Here is a 19,756-nt window from a genome sequence, read left to right on the forward strand (position 1 = left end):
CATTCAAGAGCTCTGTTTTAGCTACTTCTATCAATTACTAAAGCTGCACAATGCATAAGTATGTCAGCTTTCCACATTCAGGAACCTGACTGCAACACCCTCTTTTCACTCTGCTGCCTGGAACTTACACTTTCAGCATCAGTCACCATCATCCAGCAGTGGCTTTTAGGAAGTCTGCTTTTTAAAGGGCTCCAGAAGTAATGCTGGGGATTCAGATGCTTCATCCAAAGGCTGGGAAGATGATTAAGGTGGCAAAGACATGGGCTCCTGGGAAGAAACACAAAACGATTTTATGAAACAAATTGCTGGCTGACAAAATGATCAATGAAATTTAATGTAAGTAAATGTAAAGGGACACACATTGGAATCAACAATTCTGACTTTACTTATAAAATGAAGGTCTCCAAGTTCATTACTGCACCAAGATCTGGATAGCATAGTATAGGTAACAAAATACCCAATCAAGTAATACAGAGAGTATAACAGATAATGAAAATCTCAGCTCAAATAAGAGAATTGTCAGAAGAAAACAGCACATTAAATGTTAGAAATCACTGTGAAAGAAATAGAGAACATGATTGTATCAGTGCATAAATCCACAGAGCCCTTGTATCTGGTTCTGATCCCACTTCTAAAATGGATATACAAATAGAAAAGGCTTGGAGAAGAGTGGCAAGGATAATAAAAGCTGCAGAATGACTGTTGGACAGGAAACAATCAAATGGGATCCTCCAGTATGGAAGACATGCCACAGGGAGGAAATGAGTATTTTTTCTCTTTTTAAGATGTGAATACTACTATGAATGAAACATTAGAAGTAAATTATGATATTTCCGATATATATTTTGACACTTTTTATTTGTAATCATTAAATAGGCAAGATTTTTTCAGAAGCCCCCCTTGGTAGTTTCATGTTTAACTATTTGCATTAAGCTGCAATGATCCTCACCCAGACTAACCAGAAAAGTGTTTCTGCCCTTCAGAGTTCAACAAAGGCACCAGCACCTTACAGCCTCTGTCTGCCTCTATGGAAGGAGCATGGCAGTGAACAACTATCCTTGGGATAAAGTTAAAAAAGAAAGCTATGTGATTTCCTTTACAGCCTATTTAATCAATCCACACTCTATTTCATCAATCCAACCAGCACCAATAAGAAACTAAAGATGAAGATCAGGGCTGTGTGCTAATGATCAGAACTGGAAATCTATCCCAGCTCATTATATATTTTCACTGTTTCTGTTTTCAGAGTTGATAATATGTTTTCATAAGCAGGCAGGTTATTAAAACCCAAACTTCCTGGTGAGAGCTGGGATATTATTCATTAACTCCTTTTTGAAAAGAACTGTCCACAGGCAGCATATGAAAAGGACAATCTTTACCCCACTAACAGCTCATGAAAAAAGGTAAAAAGGGCTCCTCAAAAGACAGGTCTTCACAAAAACACTGAAGTGTCAATTAAAATCTTGACAAAATCACAAATAAGTAAAAACAAGGCCAATTACATGCAAAAGTAGCATATCCCACACATCTTTGTTGTACTAAAACACAATAGAATGAAAACAAGCACTTTGAAGAAACAGAAAAAAACCTGAAAATTTTAGTATTTTTTGCTGCATTGTCAGGGTCTGTAACTGCAAATTCAGGAAAACCTTTCGGGAAAAAAAAAAAAAAAAGAAAACTCTTTGACAGGAGTACTGTTCTGAGTGATTCATTTGAAAGTGCTGAACTCATATTCAGAGCCTAAACTCTAGGAACCACCAGCTGGGCTGGGATTCAAAATTACATGGAAGGAGTGAGTTCTTGAGCTGGGACGCATCATGTAGTGGAGGCAATTGCTTTTCTCACCTGTTCCACAAGGAAAAGAGGCAGGGAGACATTTAAGAATTAAGAAAAGTAGACTTAGTATTATTGGACTACAGCAATCTTGCTGGACCAGAGTTTGCATTAGGAACCTCAAAAATTCCAATAAACCTTTTACAGTGAGTCATTTCAAGATGGAGCTGGAAGAAAGACAAAACAAATAAGATAAAACTGTGCATATTAAATTAGTTAAAGAAGAATCTGTTTATGTACTGAAAGTTCACTCATAATAAAAGGGGCAAGAAAAGATCCTTGTTCCTGCCAAGTATCAGCATTACTGCCAAGGGAAGGAGGAGGGAGTCCATGTAGCAGGTATATGAAGGAATATCTATATGTCATATATAACAAGTATGGAGAAAGCTTGCAACGGAAGGAATTACACAGACACAAACTCCTGTACACTGCTTAAGGAATGTAGAGGGTCACAGACCTCTTCTATTTCAGTTTAGAAGTGATTAAAAAAATGCTGTCAGCTACCCACATATAATCTCTCTGTATTTTCTCTTAAGTCCCATGCAGTACCACTAGTCTATTAATATACATTAATTTAACCCACACTGCATAATGTGCTACTTAAAATAAGCCCAACCAAATCAAGGTACACCATTTCCTAGGAATTACAGTCAACCATGTGTAGCTCACAGTCAGCAGCTGCAGCTGCAGCCAGGATGCAGGATGGCAAGTAACATGTGGCTGTTCGTGGGTATAAGTGGCAAAAGAAATGTGTGCAAGTTACCATCCCAACAACAGAAATGGACTTCAGGATCAGGAAGAATTTTCAGCAAAACAGCTAAGAGGACTGTGTAAAACAAAGCAGGCCTGATCTGCTTTAACTCAGCCTTCACCTTTCTCGGCACACACAGGCACAAATGAGCATCCCTCCTCTTGGAGCCAATGACAGCACATGGCTGCACCCATTCCAGAGTAAATTACTCTCTTTTTTTGCATAATTTATGCTAGTCTACCTCTTACAGTCACAAATTATAGCAACTTGCATCTTACAGGTATTTACGACCATAAAGTACTGGAGTTGGGCAGGAGCCTTGTGATGAAAAGAGGAAGAGCTACATAAAGCTCAAAGAAAAGATCAAAAGGGCTCTATCAATGTAATAAGGGTAACAACTTCTTCACTGTATTACTAGAAGTGGCATCGCTATGGTAAAAAAATTAATATTTTAAATTCTGTTTACTTGCACATAGCACTACCTATGACCTCCATTTACTATTCCTGTTTCTCCCAGTTTGAACGAAGAAAAGCAATAAAGCAAGTTTCACTTTTGCTTCCAGCCAGTTTCACTTTCAGAAAAGACTATTTATTTGTTAAAAAACCCCCACAGGTTGATTTCATTGGAATCAAAAGCTGCACACATTTCTGTTGGCCTCTGATTCAATAAAAGCTTTTATGGAACACTTAGGTCTGGGTTAAATTAAGTTGACAGAGTTTTGATAACAAATATTCAATTGATTTACAGAGAAAATAATTTAAGTGTTAATCCAAAGTGCTACCACAGCTATTTGTTTAAATTGCAATTTATAGAATTTCACAGAATTACAAAATAGTTGAGGTTGGAAGGTACCTCTGGAGATCGCTCAGTTTAAACCCCTGCTCAAAGTAGGGTCAGCAATAACAGGTTGCTCAGGGCTGTGCCTAGTCCAGTTTGGAACATCTCCAAGGACAGAGACTCCACAATCTTTCTTGGCAATCTGTTCCAGTGTTCATTCACCCTTACATTTAAAAACATTTTTTTTACACCTAAGTGGAATTTTCTGTATTTGAGTTTGTACCCTTTGTCACTCGTTTCTTTGCCTAGGTGCTTCTGAGAAGAGCCTGGCTCTGTATTCTTCATACCCTCAGAAGCAGTGGCCCCACGTTTTCCTTTGCCTTCCTTGTGCTGCCAATATACCTGCAGGAGCCTTTCTTGCCACCCTTTACCACGTCCAGCTCCCCAAGGGCTTTGACTTTTCTCAGTACATCCTTGAGCGCTCACTGTCCCTAAAGTCCTGGGTAACTGCTTCCACCCCTTGTATGCTTCCTTACTTCTTTTTTATTTAACAGAAATTTAATGTACACAGAAAGCTATGCCAGCATCCTGTTTTCTAATTTTGTGTGGATAGTCCCCTTCATGCAATCGCTTCTCTATTCCAGTGCAATGAGAACATCAAAGTCCTGTTTATACGCTTTAAAAACTTAAATAAAGAAAAAACCCAAACAACAAAGCAACCAAGAAGTGGAATAACTGTCTCTACAAAGGCACAGTACTGTGGTTTGTTGTTACAATCTCTCCCCTAGTACCCTGTCATACACCACAAGCCCCAAGAGCAGAAGGCAGGCTATGCTGTTTTACTTCCATCAAGTCATGGTTTGTAAACTCTGAACAAAGACTGATCAGTGAGGAACTCCACTGTGTAGTCTGTACAATCTTCATAAAATAAATTAATGAACAAATAAATATTCCTCGATGGATGAGCCAGACAGCAAATATCCCACAAGTTCCTCCCCAGCCCTATTCCCACAGGTAGGATGAGGAGCAGACACCTAACTGCACTCCCACAAACACAGCTGCCAGAAGGCCTTGGGCCCATTCCTCCTTTGCTCTGCTGCTGTGAAGGGCAAATGAAATGTGAAAATAAAAGCCAGTTCTCAGGTGGTTTAGACCCCGTGTAATACATGCAGAGATCAAGACACTGGCACCACTTCTGCTCCCCTCACTGCCCTCAGTAACCCCTTGCAAGTGCTACCGGCCAGTAACAGCTGCCAATTTGAGAGCTGTGTCATCCTCCCATTGTCTCTTTCCCTGACATGGCTTGAACAGTTTTAGTTCAGCAAAAATATCAGGAAGAGTTTAAATCTTTTCTCCAGAGAAAGCAACACCTTCTTTGCTACCCACAGCTCAGCTTTTCTCTCCCAAGTTCCTCAAGTTTCTCTGAAACACCTTGGGACCGAAGTCTTGGGTGGTCAGCACAGTGCTCTGTTGAGGGACAAGTTTGTACACTCGTAGATGGAGCACAACTGCCTGTCTGTGCCTGTGAAACCACAGCTAGAGGACACCTGCTGCGTCAAAAACGCTGCTGACACTGCACAGCCCCAGAAGGACCCACTGTCACCTGGCAGAGTGGTGCCACCACTTCCTCCTCAGTGGGGCAGCTCTATCACTGCCCCACAGCCAGTGACCGCTGGCACAGGACACTCCTTTAGGAGCAGGGTACACCTCTGGGAGCACGATAAACCTCCATTCTGGGGCGAGAGAAGAGTAGTGGAATAAAAAGGAATCTGAGCAAAACCTCACAGTTTTTTTAAATCAGCACTGCTACTCTCTGCTGGTTCAAAGACACAAGGACTGGATAGTGCAGTGACAGTTTTTCATTGTAAAAGAGGATTAGGTAATAGCTGGCCAATTTAGCAGAAGATTGGTCAGTAAAGAATTTTATAAGATTGGTTGAAATGTGTGAATCCTCGGGTTTGGTTGCTATTTCATAGCTCCATTCTCCCCACTCCGTCAGTGCCGGTAACAGGAAGAGCACCCATCAGACTTTTAACCACCAAGGTTGCACTCTCCCATGAAAATCCTCCTTAGCACTCTAATCGCCCAAATCTCCATATGGAAAATTTTAGGATGGAAGAGTCAGCTTTATATTGACTCCCTAGTAACACTAGCACTACAGGTACTGCTAGTAAACAATAAACAACTGCAGTCAAACATTTAATAATATATTCTTTTCCAAAAAGGTGGTTCCTCTCACTTCACTGTTGTCTGTTAGAGTCTTTATTTCCACTGCACTAGAAGGGCAAGAGGTTTTCCTGTCTTAACATTAAAAAAATGAGTCAAATACCACAGAAATCTGCTGCAGCAGATCAGATGTTAGGTAAGGAATACCCTTCATCTCAGGCTAACTCAAACCTAAACTTCCCTTGATCTCAGTGGCGGCTTTGCTTGAATATGGACAACAGCACTCATGGAGTGCAGGCAGTGGAGAAACACATAGCAAGCCAACATCGTAGGTACTGCCTGACTCTCATCAAGGAATAAATGAATCTACAGTTCTTAAAGCATTCTAAGAATGGAGACCAATAGATTCTGGCATCTCAAAATATGGGGGATTTCTGGGCAGGGGGTTGGGAGGAAGTTCTTAGGGAGTGGAAGCATTAGCATTTTATATCCCTTTCAAAATTTGGTCAAAGTTCTCAGCCATAGTTGCCACTGTATTGAGGTCCGCAATTTTCTCCTTCCTTCTCATGTCCTGCCGCCATCCTTCTGCAGATGAGCTCTAAATCATATGCAATTTACTTCCATGAGCCTTTGAAAAAATTCAGCTTATTTATCTCTGATTACTGTTTTCTATTTTGATGGCAAGACTATACTCAGTTACTGTTTTTAAGAGGTATAAAAGGGACATTTATCTTACATCTGTTTTCTAGCATTCTGTCTCCTCTCTGCTAAAATTGGGTCCAAATTCTGTGCTGTGCTGCTTTTGCAATAAATACAAATAGATTCAATAGCAAGGTGAAATATTTGCTTTTACTCTTTTAATGCAAAAAAAGCTTGGAGTTTTGCATGGTTGTTTACTGTTCTTTGAAAATCTGGCCGATGAAATAGTACTCAAGGCAAATTAGTGAGAAAAGGCAAGAGCCTCGAGTGCTGCAAGCCAACAGAGCTCACTTTCACCATTCAGACAACATTTACGCCACCTGAGAATGTGGGATAGGATAACTACATTAACTGTAATTTGCTTTTATTACAAGTCCTGATGTGTTTAGACACTCTGGGGGAAAAAACCCCAAACAAATATCACATAAACCTCTTTTTTCTTTGATTCCTTCCCTTCCCACCTCTGGAAAAGAACTGATTCTGACGGGCAGGAGGATCTAGTCCACTAGGATGCTGTATGCTTTCCCACTTTCACAGTTCCTTACATCATACTCCTAGACCTGAAGCTTCAAACTCACCTCGGAGTGCCATAGAATCCCCATACCTGGCTACTACCAAATGCACATGCTTACTCTTTTGTGTTGCTGTTTTTCAGGACAGAGGCTGAAGTCCCTGTTTCCCAGAGAGAGATCTTTTGGCAGGACAAATTTAAAGATACATGTAGGACATTAAACCCATGAATCAACAGCCTAATAACTCTTTCATCAAGCTGTTTATGAAGCTATATCTTTCCTTCAGATCTTGATTATTTCTGAAAAAAAAAACCCACCACACATATGCATACACACACAGCTTGAAAAATCACAGAAATGGCAAAGTTGGTGTCTATTTCCCATAACCCTGCTCACCTTAAATCCTTATACAAATACAAGCTGAGAGTAAGCACACTGCTCAGGTGTGTCATTAGGATGAACAAACAGATGAACAAATACAAGGGGGAGATTTTGGAAAGATTTTTAAGGATTCAGAGTCATTGTTTCTTGTCCAGTTCTTTGACCATTTGAAAATGTCTTTTATGACTAAAACCTTCCCCCCACCTACATATATGTCCTTGAAAACTGAACCGATCTTCTTACTTTTACTGTGTTTTCTTTCAGATTTTACCACAGCAACCTGGGGCACCCGTCCAAAATTTATAAATGAAAATCTCATGCAGCACAGCTTCAGCATCACATACCAGCAGCTAAAATATTTTCTCTTTGTCTCTGTCCCGAATCCAAACTTTGGCATACCCCACGTGACACATCTGCATCTTCCAAGCTGGTGCAGCAGAGGTGGGTGTGTTTGTGTAGGAAGTCAGAGCCGCTCGCACCAATGAGCACTCGCACAGCTGGCTTGGCCCCAGGAAGGGAACGCTCTCTCTTGGAAGAGGAACTGAAAGTATGCCTGGGGAAGCCTGCTTTGCCTCTGACCAAACTAGTTGTCTTAAGGAAATGCCAGACCTTGCTGCACTGGGGTCAAATGTAGAATTATGTGGCAGTTTGATAAGCTACAGTACACTAATTTATTGGCTATTTTAAAAAATGTAGAGGAAATTTTATTACGGATTACTTTGCTTTCCTGAAAACTTTTTATAATTAAAAACATCTGGAAGACATTTCAATATATCATAAACAAGAGGAAATCCAAAGCACGTGACTTCTAAGAAAATGATGCAAATACCCTTCTGTGCCAAAATTTACAGTAATCTGTTTTTCTTATTTTGCTGCAGGGGGGAGAGAGAACAAAAAGAGGACGAGTCAACAAGGAGAAAACTCCTAGTATAAAGAAATATACTATATTAGGTACTACTGTTTCATGAAAAATACCATTTTTTAATTAAAAAAAATGGCTAATATAAATTTGGCTTCCCATTGCCACTCTCCCTTTCCAACCAACTAGTTTCCTTCTGGAGTGGATAAATAATGACATCAATCCTGACAATATGAGGAGGCTATGAGTGAGAAAGAAGGAAAGGAATAAGAATGTTTTGGATGATGATAGGTAATGGAAAGTACAGGTTTGATCTGATGAGTATTATGCTTCTTAATTAATATCACTAAATATCTACAGCTTTTATGACAGTTCTTTAAGAAATAAAACAAAACACTAACACAGTTCAACATAATACTAAATATCTTAGTCTGAGTAATCTGTTGTCTTGTAAAATACAGTAAGATTTATGGTTTTTAAAAACAAACACAGCCAAAAAGCTTTACAAGAAACCTCCAACACAGTCACAAAAAACCCCAACAATTAATTACTGAGTTCACAGAAAACAAAATAGTGCACAAGAAAAATACTGAAAATGTTTATAACCAAATCTAAAAGTCATGAGAAACTTAAAACTAGTGTTGGGTTCACTGGAGAGACATAGAAAAAAAAAGCAGAACTGTCTCAAACTTCAAGAGGGTTTATATTTAGAATTGATATTTAGAATTAGAGTTTCAGTTGAGTGCATGGGCAACTATCGTAAAGTTTATATGGCCCCTAACTATAACTTCACCCCAAATCACTATTTGAATCCAGAACTTTCCTTCAGTCCTAGGGTTGGGTTTGTCCAAATTTGTTGTTAAAAAACAAAGCAAAAAAATTTTTTAAAAACATGATGAGAATTTAAAAAAAAAAACAAACAACAGCAATTCCTCCAGCCCAAATTAAGCCCTAATTATGAAATTATAACATGTCAAACTTTAATAGAGAACACAGCGCTTGCCAGTGAACTGCACTATATAATTTAGGGAAGAGCTGATGAAGTATGTTCTCACAATTTCAAAGGCATTTATTTTGTTGAAGTAACTTTAGGTTATGTATTTTGTGAAATGAATGTCCTTTACTACCATTATGTGCAAAGAAGGCCCAGTTCTGATTGAGTACTCTGATTATGACTGTAATGTTGCCATTGCATCAAAACAAAGATAAATACTTAGGTCCTTGTATTTTGAAAATAAAACATTTTGAAATGAGAAAAAAAATTACACTTTTAAACTATATATGGTGTTTAATTAATTGCAGGGAAGGAATTGTGATAATGTTTTGAAATTTTTTTCCCTTTAATGAATATTTGTGGACCAAGTCAGAGTTCTGGCAATATATTTAATAATTGCATTTGACAATCAGGCATTGATACTTTTTCTGCAGATGACTAATACCTAAACTAGGCTTTGCATAATATCAAGTATGTTTGCATTTTTATTGAACAATTTCGACCTTAAAGGCCGCTTTCAAAGTAAAACATTTATTATTAGCAATGAAGACTGTGGTTGGTCATTTAATGACCTGATTCTGTGTCTGTTTTCTGGTTTTGATTGAACTCATAATTCTTAGGGTACAAATCAGCCTTTACCTAAACAAAAACAGTTAACATAACTGTTGGCAAATAGTACAATGGGATATGAATTTTCTTGAACCAAGCACAATTCTGATAAATGATCAAAAACATTGTTTGGGCAATATTCAACCAGCTCTTTTACATGGTATTTTTAGTGCGTTAGAAAAGAGTCATTAACATTTTCCTATGAGAAATCTGAGTTTGTAAAGATATTATATTTTCATGGCATTATCACAAATTGAATCCCTTTATCCAAAATAAATTAAACATTTGTTTCCTGGAGTACAATACTGGAATGAAAGAACAAGTCAAACGGCTTAATCAATAACTTTTTAATTTTAGGACTTGTCAGCTTTCCCTCTCGTTTCAGATTTTTCCCTTCTAGCATCAATGATGACATATTGAAGGGATATGTAAATGGGTGAAATGCCTCAACCTGCAATCCAGTTGGAAAATATAATTTCATTCGGGAAAACTCACCTCTGCAGAAAAGTGTAAAGAAGTTCCAAGGTGTAGTTGCAACAGGTGAAACAATCTCCTGGCCTAAAAGGACCTGTCAAGGACATACTTGCACTGGCATTTTGTACATCCTGGCACAGAAACCATCACTGGGAAAAGGAGGGGAGAACTGATGCTACAGTACCAGCAAGGCCTGCCACTTCCAACCCCCACTTCGGATCCCTCTGACAAGCCAAGACTGGCCAGGATGGGTTTTTTTACTAAAATGATTGACTATTTACAGTGACAGCCACTGCCTTTGGGCAGCACTAACATGATTCTTCTCACAGAGAATAATACCATTTGGCGGGCAGTAACAAGAGAGAGCTGCAACATTTTATACTACTGTGGCTAATTTTGGAAGAGGTCATCCCTGTCTTGACCTCCCATTGACATCTGGGTCATACCGAGGCAGCAGGCACAGCATTTCATACATGTTGCTATTTGTGATGTGCACTTTTATCCTGAGGTGAGGCTGTAGTACAAGAGAAAATCTGAACAAGTGCCTCCCTGAGCTGGATCTTGGGTGTCCAGACAATATAGCGAATTGATAGAGGTTTTGATCAGTATAAATAGCAAGTTCATAAATGAAAACACTCCATTTAATTACAGAAAAAATAGCATGGTTGTTTTTAATACTGAAATGACAGATGATCTATAGGAAACACACTCAGAAATGGAGTGCTAAAAATAACGGTGCGACGCTGTGCAATAAGAAGGAAATAGTTACTTTTCTCCCTTAATCACAGAAGAGCAACATTCCTACCCAGGGAGGTGGGACTGGACTCACATCACCCCCCTCTTGTGTGGTTTCCTGACAGATGATCAGTTCATTTTTAACTCTTCAGGAGTGCAGTCAGGTTATGGTACTTTAACATCTTGTCTTCTGTTTATTTCTTTCACCGTGCTTTCCGTACTCCCACTGTGCTGGGTCTCATCTGCCCTCACCATACTGCCTCTTCGTTTAATCACGCATCACAAGTCTCCTTCTACCCTCCCATCTCACTACACCGAGTCTAATTTTCTCATTCACAGAGGAGGCTGTCCTCTCCTCCCTGTTTTAATTATGACTCTGCATTAAAAATAAAAATAATAAAATCTCATTTTCTTGAGACATAAGTTATTGATGCTTTGGCCCTGGAGACATATAAACATTTTTATCTGAATTAATTTTAAACACTTTGTTTTTACCAAAAATATGTATTTAAGTAAATGAGAGCTGGGAATGTACCTTCTTTTTTGGCTGCCTGGCCCCCTTGGAGCTTTGCCTTGGGTGTAACTGAGAGACGGCCGCTCATGCATGAAGAATAGAGGCTTAATTAATTGGATTGGAATTGTAAAATGGTGCACTTGATGTGGGTAAGGCACATTCCACACTTTTCCCCCATAAAGAATGTGACATTTTTGTGGAAGTGTTGAAGAGTGGGTCCAGGAGCCATCAGATGGATGAGACTTCATTAAACAGGTACAGCAGGGAACCCCTAGTCCTGTATCTCACACAGATTTTTCCCCACGCATTCATTTAATTAACTCTCAATCTGTATCTATGGTTCCAGAACAATTCTATTTAATTTTTATGTTATATGTTATATGTAATTTATAGTATGTAATAAATAGTTTGTGAGAGGTGGAGCCATGAATGGTTTGAAACAGGTTTTCCATGTCCAAATGAAGCTGCCACAGAAATAATTTTTCATTTCTGCCAAAATTAAGGTTCCATTTTTTTCTTTTTGGCCTTGAAAAATGTTGTTAAAAAATCCCAAATTATCCCAGAAAGTTTATCAGGTTTCAATAAAATAGTGACTTCATGTTAGCAACTGCTTATTTCAGTCTTTCATGAAATGGCTCCTTTCTACATTATAAGCATTACATACAAAATAAAAAATATGGCTTTAAAATTCTGTTTAATGATATTTATTATAAAAATAAATTAAAAGGCATTCTGGGCCCTCTCTCATTTCCTCATAAAGTGCACTTTGCTTCTTTTTAAAATATACTAGTGCTGTGCTGGGGAAATCAGTCTCAGAAATGCTTCTTGCACTCTGGTACGTTTTAGCATGAGAAGGAATAGGTTCTTAGAGGTAACTTTATCCACTTAGTAACGAGAAATCACATTGGTTCGTGGTCAGCGAGTATTTTAGAGAACAATGGTAATTGATTTTTCTTACAAAAATCTGTCATGTAAGCTTATTGATTATTTTCTTTTGGTTTTTCAAGATCTTTTGAAGTTTTGTGACGCACCCTAACATATGTGGCAGTCCTTAAGTTTGTTCCATCTTGCAGTATTTTAAGATTGGAATACATGTTGTTGCTCCTGGAGTGTGCATCCACAGTCAGTGAATGTTTTTTAATGACCTTTCATGCAAGATCAAAGTGTAAACAACATGTTTGTCATACCTATCTCCTTTATGACAGTGACCCTGGCAAAATTTTCTTTTTTTTCTTTTCGTGTCCTCCAAGATATTTCAGTGTGGAGATCTTTAGCAATGATATCCTTTTACTTTGAAGCTACTGAGGTTTACAAAGCTGTTCCTCATGTTCAGAACAGTCTGAATTAGAAAATAAGAGGACATACAATAAGCCATACATGTTTTAACAGCAGAGGAACTTTCAGTGGGACCCATCAAGGTCTCCTTCATTTTCTGTCAGTGATCCAGTTTATAAACTAGTGGAACTAGAATTCCATCATTGCTTATGAAGGTGAGGGGCAGGTTTTTATTCTTGTATCACATCTGTGCATGTCATATTAGTTACTCAAACACTGATATGAATACTTGAGTACTCCCTGAAGCTGCCTACTGCGAGCTGTTTTGAAGTCTTCAATTGCTACCACCTAGAAATTGTAATAATTCCCATAGGCAGTAGTCAAAAACAAAGAATTGTTTGAACCATGTAAAAGGCTAATAAAAAGTCATTTTCCCCTTCTCACAGTTAAGTGGGACCAAGGATTTTATCACAATTCTGTAAGGGTCTGAAGCCCAAATGCTAAATGTGCTGAGCAACTTTGAAAATTTGGCTGTTACTGTAGCTAACCACCTAATACATATGTAGTCCCACCTTATATAAATTATGTAAACATCTTGGTTCGACAAGTTTGAGCTGGAATTCTGTAAACTGTCTCATGACACTTTCAGTTGCTGCTTGAGCTGGCAAAATATTGTGATGCCTAGGCTTTATTGTGGTAGTTTGGCATTTCGTATTCAGGCCTGGGCAAAACTGGGATGAGCAAACACTTGCAAAAAATAAGAAAAAAAGAATGAAAAATAATTTCTCTGTAAATCTTATAAACATCAAGGAAATGTTCAGGTATGAGGCACTGCAAGAGGTTTACTCTTTCATTATCTGCCAAACCTTATAAAGAAAACATCCAAGGTTTCCTTGTCTACTTCTCAGAGGTGCCTTGTACAAAAAAGACTATTACATATGTGTTCTATGCATTCACAAAAAAGTTGAATTTAGTAAGTACAGCTACAATAATTAATGCATGCAATGGATCCTCCTGCTAGCAGTAGACACACTCTCATCCACTAATCACCTTAAGTTAGTAGTGTACTGCTTTGCATCAGAAGGGACAACATGGAGAAAAATGTACAATTTATCCATTTTTATTTGAAAGCCACTAATTCTAAGTTCCATGGTTCCAAAATGGCCTACTTTTTTATGAACTGGGAACAGGCCCCATTCTCATTTCTTTTAATAGATGAATGTGAGGGTAAGAAAAAGCCACCAAAGAAACAGTGTGTATAACAAATTAGAGTAAAAGGAGATTGATATGCTTCCAAGATGGTGATATACCAGTCCATGCTGAGTTTACAGTGCTTGTGGTTTATAGCATGTGCCATAATTACTTCAGGTTAGTATTATGAATTGACTTTGAAAATCCAGAAAGAGTTACTGAGGCTATAAAAAGTGATACTTTGACTTTAGTGAATTTGTTCCAAGAGGGAGAAAATTGAATTTAAAAACGAAATTTCAACTTGCATGCTGCTTTCTGAGGCAGGTCCAGGAAAAATGCCTCTTTGGTTCAGCCACCTATTTTGCTGCACAACTAGGACTGATGTAAAAATCTTAGATCAGATACTATGTAGAGAGAAAGTTATGGTACACAGAACAGACAGATATGAGCAGCTTCCATCGCACAGTGAGAAGGCATTTTCTATCGAAAAAACTATTTATGCAATTAGTAGTTGAGCTACTGAGTCTTTATGTCAGGATAGTATTTTAAGACAAAGGAGTCTGCTAAGCTCACTTGAAGTATAAATATAGAGCCAACTGTGGCAGCTGCATAGAAACGATGGGACAATTGTCAGTCAAAGGAAAGTTGGGAAGAGGGTATTCAAACATTTCCAATTTCAACCACTTTCAGTTAAAAGAAAGTAACAGTAAAATAAAACAAAGAGTAGAATCACAAGATTTCCCAAACAAGGGGTCTTTTTCTAGAGCAAGATGACATCATTTGGAATCTAGGATAGCAAAAAAATAGCCATCTCCTGACTTGGTTTCCCTAACAAACCACAAAGTAGCTATTTGCATATCACAGTAATATATCTGAATTCCTACCATTACATATAGCTTTCCCAGAAAGTTTTCAGTCACAGACACAAATAGCAGCCATCCAGAAAAACTGGTGAGCTCTGATTGTTAACAGTCCATTGGAAAACAACTTTGCAGTGAGCACATTCACTCCAAAAGGTGAGGTTCCTGAGGTACACCATACCACAAGAAAGGTACATGAACTCTTCAGCTGGAATACAATAAGGCAGTGGTGAACATGCTACATATGATATTTCATGGCTGTTTCAGATACATTTGCATTTTGACTTGCAAATGCCAAACTGGCCCACCACTCCGAAAGGTTCTGCAGAACGTTATAAATTTGTTTGTTTGTTTCTCAGTGTGATTTTTACTTAACCAATCCTCCCTAATCTCATGACATTTTTGCCTGCTGTGCAGGTGAACATTTCTATTATCAGTAGTAGCTGTGCTTGGCCTGCATGATGCACATATAAGAGGCATCCATAACGATTTCATGTAAATAAGTACAGAGTTATTGTGGCTTAATGGGTAAAGGAGACTTCCTTTCATGCACCAGGACCAGTTCAGTGGTGTGTGTAAGAAAGCTGTTTCTGTAGACTGTGTTTTGGAGTCTCCAGTCCATATGAGAGTTGAGAGTTGGCCATGAAAGAGTTTGGCCAAGACCCCCTCTCTTGTATATTTGGGTTGCTAAACTGCTTTGGAGCAGCAATAGCACAGATGAAGGATGAACGGCTGAGCTCAGACAGAAGCAGTCGTATCAAGTGTTAGCAGTGCATGAACAGGTCAAGTTATCCAGCACAGCACATACCACTAATCAGCCATCCTTTCTCAGATCCCGAGTCTCTCCATTGAGGACTGCACTCTCCCATCCTAATTCTCTTTCTTGGCTTTAGTTTCAGCAATGCTTCTCATACATAATTTCATCTTTTTGTGATCTCTCAAGATATCAGCGTCTCTCGTCTCCTTGGAGGAGCTGCCCAACTCATTCACTGTCCACTCCTTGCTCTTTTCCAGGCCCTCAATTTAACAAGATGAATGGCAAATATCTCTACCAGGCTTTACAGGCTCACTCAAGACTGAGTAATAATGACTTAGCTCAGTTTTTCTCAGAAGCATTAAAGACTTGCTGGAGACCATTACAGGCCCTTAAGTAATGTGAGGAAAAATATCTGAGGGAACTGCACTTGTGAATAAAATATAACTCATAAATCTGCAATGCAGTTGAACAATTACACATCTCATTCACTAAATAACTTTCAACAAAGTAAATGTTAACAACATTAAATTTATTTTTGAGACATTTGACTTTGTTGAGCGATACTGCTTTCCTTTTCCTGGGAACTAACGGCTACATATCCAATTAGAAACTATATCTTTCACTCTCAAAGCCTGTCATATGAATAATGGAATTGCAGCATTGGAGATAATATATATAAAATTTAAAACAAAAATATTTTCTTTATAAAAATAATATTTTTAGCTTGCACAAAGTTCTTCACTTTATTAGTCTACTTGTATCTGTATATTCTAACAAAAAAGCTTTCATAGCACAGTGCATGTAGATTTGTGGAAATTCAGATTTATTTACAAGAAATCAGAAATATATTATTCTTACTAACTTAAACTGAAAGCCTTCATTTAAGTGACTTAATCATACCCAGAAAGCATGTAATAAAATAATGACCTCTATTACAGATCATAAGTAGCAATCAAATCTCTACAAAATAATGATCAAACCAGATAATAGGTCTGATTACATTCAAAATCCTGAGCTTCTACTCTGTTTTATTTCCAGAGTGTGAAATAGAAATTGATTTATGAGAAGATGCTGGGCCAACAACTGAGGGGAGTTGAAGTAAATTGAAGGATGCCTATTAAGCCTGGAGGAAGTCTAAACTGGGGTAGTTGACCTCTTCTTCCAGACCCCTCACTGAGCACATCACACCAATTTAAACCCCCTTAAGACTCACTTAGACATGTGCACTGAGACTTATTGAGTTACTTATGCAAACTAAGTAATGTGTAACTTCCATATTGCCTCTAAATATAATGCAAAGTCCAAATTAGTACAGCTCATATTTCAAGAGGTCAGAAAAGAGTAGTAAATAAAGAAAAGCAACTAACTGGAAAGAGAAAGAAACTAAAAAAAGAAAAGCCACCTCTCCAGTCATCCTTTTCTGGCTTGCCAGCCTGTGAGGTACACCAGCATAGCCAGTGGTCCAAGCAGGCCTGTGGAGCTTAACAGCAATGTTTCAAAAGCTGGTTCCATCAGGGCCTCATAATCCCACACCTCCCAAACCTTTGGGATGTGCTAAAAACTCCTTAACCTGCAAACACATATCTGACAAATCTGCATGTTGGGATCTTATTTAGTTATGGCTTTGTTCCTCCCACTTTTCTTTCTGACAGAAGCATGAAGTATTGACATGCTAATCTCTCTCAGCCTTCCATAAGAGAAATACAAGATTAATTCCTCCATATTTCTGAAATTACCAATCAATAACTCTGATTTAATAATTTATATGTCAAAGTCTTTACATTTTTAGAGCAACACTTGCTATCCCAATTTCAAGAGTCTAGTCTCCCTGGAAATATTAAATCCTGGATAATAAAGATAAAAGACATATCTATATTACAAGGAGGAGAGATATGCAAACCTCTCTTTTCTCTCCAAACTGGCTGAAACGAGCTAGTTCTGGGGCAGATCTAATTTAAAACTACAGTAACAGCTACTTTAGTATTGTATTAGGATATATGAAGACTCCTCTTTTCAAAGGATTCTTGAAAAGATCCAAATACCAGACACTTGCAATTAATACAGGAAGTAATTTTTTTTTTCCTTTTTCATTTAGGACAACTAATAGAGCCCTGTCCAGGTTCTCTCCCAACTCCCTCAGGAGGTACTGAGTATTACCTGTACTCATCTTTCCACCATGCCACAATTTATGCTGAAGGGGAGGAAACTCCCTTGTTCACCTTGGGCTGGAATCCCTTCTAATGGAATCTACTCTGCAAAGCCTGATCAGCAGGACAAGAAACAGAGCAAACATGACTACAGCTTAGTTGTCAAAGGACAGGGACTGCAAACACACTTCAGAGAGATACACTTCTATCCATAGAATTTGAGAGACCTCCCATACCACCCTAAAATACTGTGTCTGGGGTTTACAATTGGAACAGTCACCCACTGACAGTATTATCAATGGTTTTTGCAAACTTTCCATTTCAATATCTTCATTCAGTATTTAAAAACTTGGACTTGTTTGTTCAGCAGCTGTACAGATCCTACAGTAATAACAACCAAAACATATCTTAGATACTACATTGGTGATTCATGGTGATGTGAACAGGTTGTTCTAAATTCCTTACCTGTTAAAGGAAAATTAAAAGCTTCTCATTTTGCTAACAAAACGTTTTGTTTGCCCATTAGCTCCACCCCAGTACAGTCTCAAAGAATAGCCTGAAGCCATTCAAATAGCACTCAACAAACCTGAATATCTGTTTTGATGCCCACATTTGCAAACTAGCCATCTAACTGAAAGTCAAGTGCTAATTAATAGTGACATCAAAGCCAAGGCTTTAAGAATATGTTTCATCTGTAGAATGAGGTTTGTGTGGGCTAGGCACCTAATTCAAATCCATTGCCTGTTACACATAAAACTAAAGAAATTACTAAGGTTTGCAGGTTACAAAGGGCCAAGAGAGCAAGTACAGAAAAGGCAGAGACAGCACAGAAAGTCATTACAGGCTAAATAAATAGAAGAAGCTTTAAGAACATATTGACAGCATTGTTGAAAATTAAATAGGAGAGAATTTTCTTTATATATATATATATGTCAGGCAACTTGCTCCATCTCCAATCCACTACCTTGGCAGAGGAGAACAAAACCTGGCGAGACTCAAAGTTAGAAAGGAAGATGGTACCACACCTTTTCTATCCACTTAACATCAGCTTAAATAGCCTCTTACTTGCTGGACACAGGTATAGACATCATATATCACAGCATGTGCAGGCCAATCTTGTTCAAATTCAACAGTTTTCTCAAGTAACACCCTGGCCTACGAGGCAGGGGTCAGGAAAGCCTCCCTGAGTGCAGTTTTGGTTGCATCTTGCTTTAACCTGAGGCAGGGACTCCCTTAAACCTTCATCAGAGAGCAATCTGCTGTCCATAAGAGTGGGCACAGTAGCAGTTTTCATAGTCAAAATGGTGCTGTGACGTGCTGTCACTCCACTACAAGCACGTTCACATCGGTATGCCACTATGCTAATGTGTGCACCATAAACATAGCCCTTCTCTGGTTACAATGCCAGAAAACATGCTAGGAGTGACCTTGAAAATACCTTTTTGGGAAAGCTCAAAATACCATAAGCAGATCTTGAACATCATAATAATGCACTGGGAAGGTGTTATTAGTACCTAGAAAGGGCTGTGGGCAATGAGAGGTTGTGTGGTAGACACAATGAATCCACAGATATTCAGGGAATCAGTTGCTCATGGGAAGAGCTGCAGTGAGCTAATTCTTTGAAAACAGCTTATGGATAACGAGGAGGAAACCATAATTGCACATTGCTCCTATCTAATACAGCATTTTAGCACTAAAGTTCCAATTGTAGATGCTAATTGAGAGGTGTTTAATAATTGAATAAATACTAAGTAGTAATTTAATAGCTTACTTTGTTTACAAATATCTGCACACAATACGCTCTTTTAGTACCACAAACAGCAGTGCTTGTCAATGCTGTTCTTTAGGGGAGCCGTGTGGTACTGTAGTATCTGCTACAAAGTAGCTGCAGCCTTATGAACACAGCCTGAAACATCCTACTATACATATTGATTCTGAGTATAAATATTGTCACATCGCATAATTTTATCAATTTAATTTTTTAAACTTTGTCAAAATAAATTTGGCAATTTAAGCTTTTAAAAAATTGATCAAGATGCCTTATTAAGCACATTTGTTTTCATCTAAAAAGGAAAAAAATCAGATTCCTCACATTCTACAGTAGTTGTTTCTATATTAGACTGGCAGTACCTCAGGGCAGAGATTGCCTCATATTACATGCATGCAACTCAACATACATACTTACACCTCACATAATATTCATAATAAAATAGTAACAGAA

General features: G+C 38.2%; 1 long non-coding RNA gene across 3 annotated transcripts in view; it reads right to left on the reverse strand.

Moving 5' to 3' along the window:
• LOC113983756 overlaps nt 1–19,756 on the reverse strand; it is a 120,673-nt gene that overhangs the window by 47,772 nt on the left and 53,145 nt on the right. For all 3 annotated transcript variants that reach the window (XR_005564151.1, XR_003539211.2, XR_005564148.1), the window contains one exon: nt 129–267. This is a non-coding gene — a long non-coding RNA (uncharacterized LOC113983756). The remainder of the gene's footprint in view (nt 1–128; nt 268–19,756) is intronic.

This window comes from Pipra filicauda, unplaced genomic scaffold, assembly GCF_003945595.2.
Source record: "Pipra filicauda isolate LSUMZ 115617 unplaced genomic scaffold, ASM394559v2 scaffold112_size3218982_pilon, whole genome shotgun sequence".
Lineage (NCBI taxonomy): Eukaryota > Metazoa > Chordata > Aves > Passeriformes > Pipridae > Pipra > Pipra filicauda.